A 9,338-nucleotide genomic window follows, 5' to 3' on the forward strand; every position below is an offset into this window, starting at 1 on the left:
AAAAATACCATGGCTTGGGTCAGACCCACCTTAGTCCTCAAACTGATATCTTTGCTTTTTAACACTTAATCTTTTACAGTACATTTGTATACTGCAATAGGTCATTTGCTATCTTGACTACTGCTTCCATGAACAGTGATTGTGAATCCAAACAAAATGAAGTCTGACAATTTCATTCTTTCCTTAGTTTATCATGATGTTACTTATTGATCCAGTTGTGATGAAATTCATTTTCTTTACATTGAGGTACAACCCATACTGAAGAGGCTGTGGTCTTAGACCTTCATCAGTAAGTATTTCAAGTATTCTTTGTTTCCAGCAAGCAAGACTTTGTCATCTGCATACTAAAGGCTGTTAATGAGTCTTCCTTCAATCCTGATGCCACATTTTTATATAATCCAGGTTCTTGGATTATTTGCTCAGCATACAGATTGACTAAGTATGGTGAAGGGCTATAACCCTTTCTTTATTTTAAAACATTTAGTGTCCATTTATTGTGTTTGAAAGGCTGCATCTGGATCTAAGTATAGATCTTGAGCACAATGAAGTGTTGTGGAATTCTCATGGTTTGCAATGTTATCCATAGTTTGCTATGATCCATCTGGTCAAATGTCTTGGTATTGTCAATAAAGCACAAGTAAATCTCTTTCTGGTGTTCTCTGCTTTCAGTCAAGATCCATCTGACTGCAATAATATCCCTAGTTCTGATTCAAAATGGCCAATAGCAGTCCACTCTAGCTCACTAATGTCTAGGATATTGATCTTTATGCATTTCATTTTATTTTTTATGGTCATACATTCCAATTATTAATGGAGATTTGTAGCTGTCTCTGCTCATTTTGAGTTGTGCCTCATCAACAAATAAAGGTCCTAAAAGCTTTACTCTAACCACATCATTAAGGCCAATTCTACTTTGAAGAGGCAACTCTTTCCCAGTTGTCTTCTGACCCAACCTGAAGAGCTCATCTTCCGGCACTACATCAGACCATGTTCCACCACTATTCATAAGGTTTTCAGTGGCAAACCATTCAGAACTGGTCTACCACCCTTTCACCCACTCTTAGTCTGGAAACTCTGCCCAAACCTATCAGCCATGGGTGAGCCTGCTGGTATTTAAACTACCAGTGGTGTAACTTCTAGTACAAGCCACCATGATGCTACAAACTGACAGACTGGCCCAATGACTGGTGTCCTTATGAGAAGGTCATATGAACATGTGACTCAAACTGAGGGATGATGACCTTGTGATTCTGGGAGAAGAACCTGGAATGCTGTCAACCACCAGAAGCTAGGAGGAGGCAAGGGAGGCTTCTTCCCTAGGTCTTTCAGAGGGACATGACCCATCTAACACCTTGATTTTGGTCTACGAACTTAAAGAATTACAAGAGAATACATTTCCATTCTTTTTAGTCACTTAATTTGTGGTTAGCAGTCCTAGAAAACTAATCTCCAAAGTGTGTTATAAAAAAACACACACTAAGAACTACTTTTAAATAATTTTAACACAGTGAAAATATTCCTGAAAACAAATACAATAAAATATCTCTTTGGCCTTAAATATTTACCTTAGTTCTAAAGTCAAAAATTGTAGAACACTGAAGTACATGGAACTTAGACCCATTTTAGGTCTGGAAATAAACTCACCCCCATGGTTCAAGTCTTTGCTAAACAACAGACAGAGCTGTAAGAACAAAGGAGCACTGATGATACTATAGGACAAGCACTGGACTGCTAACCCACAATTGCCAGCAGTTTAAACTCACCTGCCACTCCACCGGTGAAAGAGAAGGCCTTCCACTCCTGTAAAGACTTACAGCCTCAGAAACCCTATGAAGAGTCACTAGGAGTCCGAATAGAGGCAATGGCAGTGGGTTTGGAGTATAAGGGGAACAATTGCACTAAAGAGATATGCACTTGTTAGAATAAGCAACTGTTTAAGATCAAAAGCAAGCATTTCCCCAAGGACAAAGTGCAGCAGGATTAGGAAAGAAGGAAGAATGGAAACAGGAAATACAGGAAGGAAGCGGGCATTGCAGTCAATGAGATGAAACAAAATACGTATGTACGTTGAATGGAAATTTTATCTGCTCTGTAAACCTTAACTAAATTCACAGTAATAAAGGTTTTTTGTTGTTTTTGTTGTTTCATTGTAAATATAATAGTGTGAAACTATAGGATAAGTACTGGACTGTTAACCACAAGGTCAACAGTTCAAACTCATCATCTGCTCCTCGGAAACCCTATACATAGTCAATTTGAGTCAGAATCAACTGGACACTTAAAAACAGTAACATACTAGTGTAATGTATTATAATATTTAATTTACCATCTACTACTGGTTCAGGGGTCCTGGTGTGGCGCTGTGGGTTAATGCGTCAGACTGCAAAGCCTTTTGAACTGCAAGGTCGGTGGTTCAAACTCACTAGCTGCTCCTTAGAAACCCTACACAGGGTCGCTATGGGTCGGAATCGACTCAACGGCACTCAAGAACAACAACAAACCGGTTCAGGAATCCTGATGTAGCACTATAAGACAAGCACTTGGCTGCTAGTCATAAGATCGGCAGTTCAAACTCACCAGCTGCTTCTTGGAAACCCTCTACAGAGTCGTTATGAGTCAGAAGAACTGACTCCATGGCACTTAACAACAACAACAAACAACTAGTGCAGATAAGGAGTCCTGGTGGTGCTATAGGGTAAGCGCTGAACTGCTAACTGCAAGGTCAGCAGTTCAAATCCACCAGCCGCTGCAAGGACAGGATGAGGCTTTCTGCTCCCGTAAAGGTTTACAGCTTGGGAAATCCCACACAGGGTTGCTGTACATCAGAATTGACTCAGTGACAGTAGACGGTGGGCTGGGTCAGATATTAACTAGCAATGGGGTCCTGGTGTGGACTGCTAACCACAAGGTCAGTGGGTCAAATCCACCAGCTGCTCCTTGGAAACCCTACACACAGGTCGCTATTAGTGCTAACTGACTTTGTTGTTGTTGTTAAGTACTGTGGAGTCAGTTCCAACTCATAGTGACCCTGAACAGGATTTCTGAGGCTATAAATCTTTACGGGAGCAGAAAGCCTCATCTTTCTCCTGCGGAACAGCTGGTAGTTTCGAACTGCCAACTGATAACCTGATGTTAGCAGCCTGATTCATAACCACTAGTCTACCAGAGCTCCTTCATAACTGACTAGACAGCACTAAAAAATAACAGTGTTCCCTTATGGAAAATCTTCGATCTCCATTCACTCAACACGCAATCATGAACCATCTATAAGATGATATGTCAGGCAGAGTTCTACACCTTCTTGATCATTAGTCATTTGAGTAAAACTATGGGGTTTTCTTCAGTTATGAAATCCAAGTTTTATAACTGGAGTCCTGGTGCGATGCTATAGAATAAGCACTCAACTGCAGGGTCGGTTTGAACTGCCAGCTCGGTGGTTCAAATCTATCAGTCGCACCTCAGAAACCCTACACAGGGTTGCTATGAGTCTGAACCAACTTGACAGCACTAAAAAAAAAAAAAAAAAAAAAATTCTAATTACATTTATTATATAAGATCACTAGCCAAGGTCAAGTCTGTTTTAGCCAAGGTCAAGTTTGTCTTATGCATCGATGGCAGTGTAGCAAGGAGAGAATACACTTTATATTTGCTTTCAACTAAACATCCCATAAGTAACATTTTTTAGAGCCCAAAAGCAACACCTCCTAAGCTACCTGTTATTTTTCTAACAGACTAAAAATAGTGTCCGTTTCTGTAGGAGTTGAGAATATGATTTTAGGTCCCCTTAACAATTGTCAACAAAACTTCACAAGTTTTGTTCATAGTTCACTGAAAAGATGTCATAATGTTCCTCTTTGGGGCAAGCTATTCTCAAGTAGAGATCAAGACCTTTTTTTCCTGTGGATACAGAAATACTTTCACAGGAGAAAATGCCTCTCAACATGAGCTGGAGAGTTTGCCACTGAGTCATATAAGTGCTAAAGAGACAATAATAAGAATATATGACTAAGCTGGTATGGGTTTTCTATGTGCCACACATACTCCCTCTCCAGGTTAGTTTATAACCTATCTCTTCACCCAATTATCCTAACTCAGTCACCAAACAGGATGTGATGAATGAGCTAAAGAAATCTTTTTCCTTATTCCATGAAATCTAATTTTGAAAGCAATTGTTTTCAGCCAAACAAGCGACAAGCCCTGTAAAGAGAACAGTAACACTAGAAAGGAACGCACTTCTCAGCATGATTAACTATACAGGACCAAAAGAGCATCATTTGTCCCAAAACAAAGTTCAGAAGGCAGGAAGTGATCAGAAAGAGAGAAGAAAGGAAAGGGTGGCTCAAGGAGGAAGTGGGAAGAGTGTTGTAACATTGAGGGAATTACAATATCGTTACAAAACAAAATGTGCATCAATTGTGGAGTGAGAAACTAGTTTTCTACATAAACTTTCACCCAAGACACAATAAATAAATACATTTTTAAAAGAAAGCAATTGTTTTCCGAATCTTGGGCCAGCTTCTCATCTTTTTTATCTCTAGAATAGCTTGGCTAAGAAGAGAAAGTACAAATACTAGGTTGTTGTTGTTAAGCGTCATCAAGTCAGTTCAGAAGACACAAGGTTATAAAATATAAATATTTGCCTCAAAAGTACTGATGTCTCTCCTACAAATGTATTTTGATGTCACTTCTTCGATTATTTACCTACACACAGAAATGTTGATCTTCAAGTTAGCAATTAGTAAATGATTTTTCAAAGCAATATTCTTAAAGCCCCATATATGACAATGTGCAAATGTCACAGAGAATAGACCCCACCCTGGGAAAGCATTGGTCATAATATTTGCAATAAAGGCTTTCTGAGTCATATGCCAAAATGCATAGCAAGGCAAATCCACAGGAAGATAAAGCAAACCGCATCCCCTGCCATAAGTCTATTCCAGCTCACAGCAACCCTAAAGGACAGAGTAGACCTGCTTCTTAGTCTTCCCAAGAGTCTAAATCTTTATGGGAGCAGACAACTTCATCTTTCTTCTGCAGAGCAGCTGATGGATTTGAACCAACAACCTTGTGATTAGCAGTCCAACACTTAACCCACGGTACCACCAGGCTTCTTGCTAACAAGAAAAGGGCAAGTTAAATTTGTTCACCAATCTTCTGTAAGATTTAAACATCTACTTTCATATCATGACAACTCATCTCTTTCCATTGCTGTTGCATATTGAAATGTATGAATAGATGACATTGATTTTTCGATTTGATAACTAATGCCATTTGAGTTATTTCTGGTTCGACTACTAAGGTAATGTATTCTTAACATTTGTGTATCCATACTTATGAGTGTTTCAACATGTGTGAACATTCGGTTTAATGTCTAACTAGTAGTCAAATTTTTATGCAATTTTTTTTAATGTCTAACTAGTAGTCAAAATTTTATGCACTTTCATAGTAATATCCATATGGATGTGATCAAATGTTGAGTCCTGGTATGGCGCTGTAGGATAAGCACTGGACTGCTAAAGGTAAAGTCAGAAGTTCAAACCCACCAGCCACTCTTTGAAAACCTTATGCAGGGTCACTGTGCGTCAGAACCCACTCAGAGGCACTTAACAACAACCACATGTTCCAATTAGTAGAAAAGACTATATGCTTTTTGAAAGTGGTTAATCCATTTGTAGTACCTCCATTAAAAGTAGTTTTAAGTGATCCACATACTCTTAAATATTTAATATTGACCATGTGTTCGTTTTTTATTTTGTTTTGTGTTTAGCCATTATTGTGGGTAGGCAATGGTATTACGTCATGGTTTTACTTGGTACTTCCCGGATAAGTAATGAGACTATGACTTATTTTAATGTCCATTCAGCTGGCCTCTCATTGGAAGCATTTGTTCAAACCTTTTACTCATTTTTCCCTTAGAGTATTATTTTTCTATTGATTCGTAGTTTGTCATACATTTTGGATATCATACTTTTGTCAGTTACATACGCTAAGGTAGCTTTCCCCAGTCTGTGACTTGACGTCCATTATTTTTAATGGTGTCATTGGTTCAACAGTTCTTTTTCTGAATTTACTCCAATTTATCAGTTATTTCATTTGGGGTCAGTGCTTATTGCACCCTTTAAAATAGGACTTATTTCATCCAAGTTCAAAAACGTATTTTCATATAGGTTATCTTTAGAAACTCTATTGTTTTCACTTTCATAGTAATATCCATGATCCACCTGAAATTGATTTTAGATCATTGATGTGAAGTATGGATGAGTTTTTTTCCCTTCAATTTGACCCAGCACCACTTTTTTAAAAACCTTTTCTTTGCCACTACAAAGTAAAAGTGTTATCATTAGTCAGTAATCTGTATCTGGACTCTATTTGACTCTGCTAGGAACCCTGCTGATGCTATAAGATAAGCACTGAATTGCTCACCACAGGATCAGTAGTTCAAACCTACCAGCCAGTCCTTGAGAGAAAGATGGGGCTTTCTGCTCCTATAAAGATTTACAGCCTCGGAAATCCTACACAAGGTCACTATGAGTAGGATTTGACTGGGTGACAATGAGTTTTTGATATTTTATCCCAATTGTCTAAATACACATCTGTCCTAGCACCAATACTACACTAAATTGATTACAATAGCTATATGATCATTTTTCTTCTTCATGATTCCCTTAGCTTTTCATTGTCCTTTCTAATTGCAGCTAAATATTTAAATCACTTTGTCAAATTCTACCAAAAATTTTTAGGGGAGCTGGCTAAACCTATAAATCTTTGATTTTTTTCTTGGAAATTGCCGTTTTATAATATTAGATCTTCCAATATCTTTCCATAGTATATCCCATAATTTATTTAAACTCTCCATAATTACTCTCACAAATGTTTTCTGTACAGCTTCTCTAATTTTGCTCACAAATGTTTAGATGTCCTTTGTATGCTTTACTAGACTTTTTCTTTTACTTGGTGTGTTTTTTATATTATCAAATTAATTTATTGTACTGACATACAGAAATATACTTTTTATTGACATTTTATTCAGGAATGTTAGCATGATAAGTTAAAAATTCTGACAGTCTATTGATTAGTATGACCTTTCTATTTAAAAAAAATAAAACCTTCTGTCAGCATTGATTCTGACTTATAGTGACCCTCTAGAGGGTTTCCAGAGCTGTAAATCTTTATGGGAGAAGAAAGCCTCATCTTTCTTCCACGGTGTAGCTGGTAGTTTTGAACTGCCAGCCTTGTGGTTAGCATATAATCATGTTATTTATTAATAAGGACAGTATCACTTCTTTTTATTTTATTATTTCCCTGGCTAACATTGCCCGACACAGTACTGAATAGAAATGGTAGCAGCATTTGCCTGTACTGTTTCAGTTTAAAAGGGTAAATATTTAACATCACATCACAAATTATGTTTGCCATAGATTTTTTTGTAAACGTGCTTTATCAACTTAAGAATTGTTGTTGTTGTTAAGTACTGTGGAGTCGGTTCTGACTCACAGTGACCCTGCAAAGGGTTTCCGACACTAAATCTTAACAGGAGTAGAAAGCCTCATCTTTCTCCTGTGGAGTCGCTGGTAGTTTTGAACTGCTGACCTTAAGGTTGGCAGCCGGACTCGTAAACACTACACGAATATTCCATTCTATTTTCAGAAGGTTTCCAGTTATTGTGATTGTTGTTGCATTTTAGCAGACATTTATTATATGTTTATCCAGATAATATCATTTTTCTACAATAGTTACCAAAGTGAATAATTATAGGGATTGAATTTCAAGTGTTAAAAACGTTCTGTTCCTATGTGGGCGTTTTGTGTGTGTTTGTTTTCATTTTCATTTAAGACCTTTAGTAAACAAGGGACTATTCACATATTTGATTTCTTCTTGTGTCAGTTTTGATAAATTGTGTTTTTCTAGGAAATTGTCTGTTGGGCCTAAATGCCCAATAACACCTCTTCCATTTTAAATATGTGAAATATAGTGTAATACCCCCTATCGCTTTCCTTGATATTGTGTTTCAGTTACTCTGCACTGTGTTGCACGGCATCTATCAAATTCATTATTCTTTTCAAAGAATCAACTATCAGAGTTGCTAATTCTCCCATGTTTTATTTCTAATTTATTGATTTCTGATCTCAGTTTAATTTTTCTCCTTTACTACTTTTTTAGAGGATCAATTCACAGCTTTTTGTTTGATGTCATGTGATAGATACTAAGACCTCCAACCCCAGCAAAGTTTCTCCTTCCTTGTCTATCTGTTCATACCTAAATGAGGCAATAGACCCTATATATGAAAGCAGTCTCTTCTCTTTGATCAACTGTGAAATGTTTATCTCTCTTTGGATTTTAATTTATTGGATATTTTTAATCCAATACCTGATAATGAGGTTGCTTTATGAGTAATTTCTACTTTATATGGTGTTTTCTTGGTATTAGAAGGAGAGAGATAACAATCTTTCTCATTCCTCTGCATGCTAACCAGAAACAGCCCTCCTGAGTGACATTTTTAATGTAAACTTTAGCTCTCCACTCATTGCTAAAGGTACAACCTTGACTATGACATTCTGATAAATTTGGCTGTTCTTTACTTTCATTCAGTGATTAGTTGGAAAAATTAGTATTGCTCTCAATGATTTACTGAAGATAAATGTGTCTGGGGATACAGTGGCACTGCTCAATATCATACAAATATTAATAATATTCCCCAGTGAATGATAACATCTTTTTACAATAAATGATACACTCCTATACACTTGATCAATCTTAAAGGAATCTTATGCAGCATTGACAAAAATCCTAGTGCTCTCTTCTGACCACACTTGATGAAATCATTGAGCTAGGATAGGCTTTGCGAGATCATCTCACTAACCTTCTACCTTCGAAAGCTTCCAAGAACCTGCTACTTTTCTTCCTATGTATCTCTGGGATACAGCTTTCCCTGTGTCTCTGAGAAATCTGTTTCACATTTTATTTTTTAACCTGGTGATCAAGTTCTGTTTAGTTACATATCTTTATAAATCTCTTACTTCATCTTCTATAATTTCCACTTACAATGCCATCTTTTAATAGGGCACATGAAGCTGCCTCTCTTAAATTAGACCTTATAGGGCATAAGCAAACGAATACACCTTGTTCACAAGTTTATATCTATCTAAACAGAAATGGCTACAATCATACACTGACAGAGAACTTCCAGAGGTACAAGCTGGATTCAGAAGAGGCCGGGGAACGAGAGATATCATTGCTGATGTCTGGTGGATCTTGGCTGAAAGCAGAGAATATCAGAAAGATGTTTACCTATGCTTTATTGACTATGCAAAGGCTTTCGATTGTGTGGATCATGACAA

This window comes from Chrysochloris asiatica, unplaced genomic scaffold (assembly GCF_000296735.1).
Source record: "Chrysochloris asiatica unplaced genomic scaffold, ChrAsi1.0 scaffold00037, whole genome shotgun sequence".
NCBI classification, from domain to species: Eukaryota; Metazoa; Chordata; class Mammalia; order Afrosoricida; family Chrysochloridae; genus Chrysochloris; species Chrysochloris asiatica.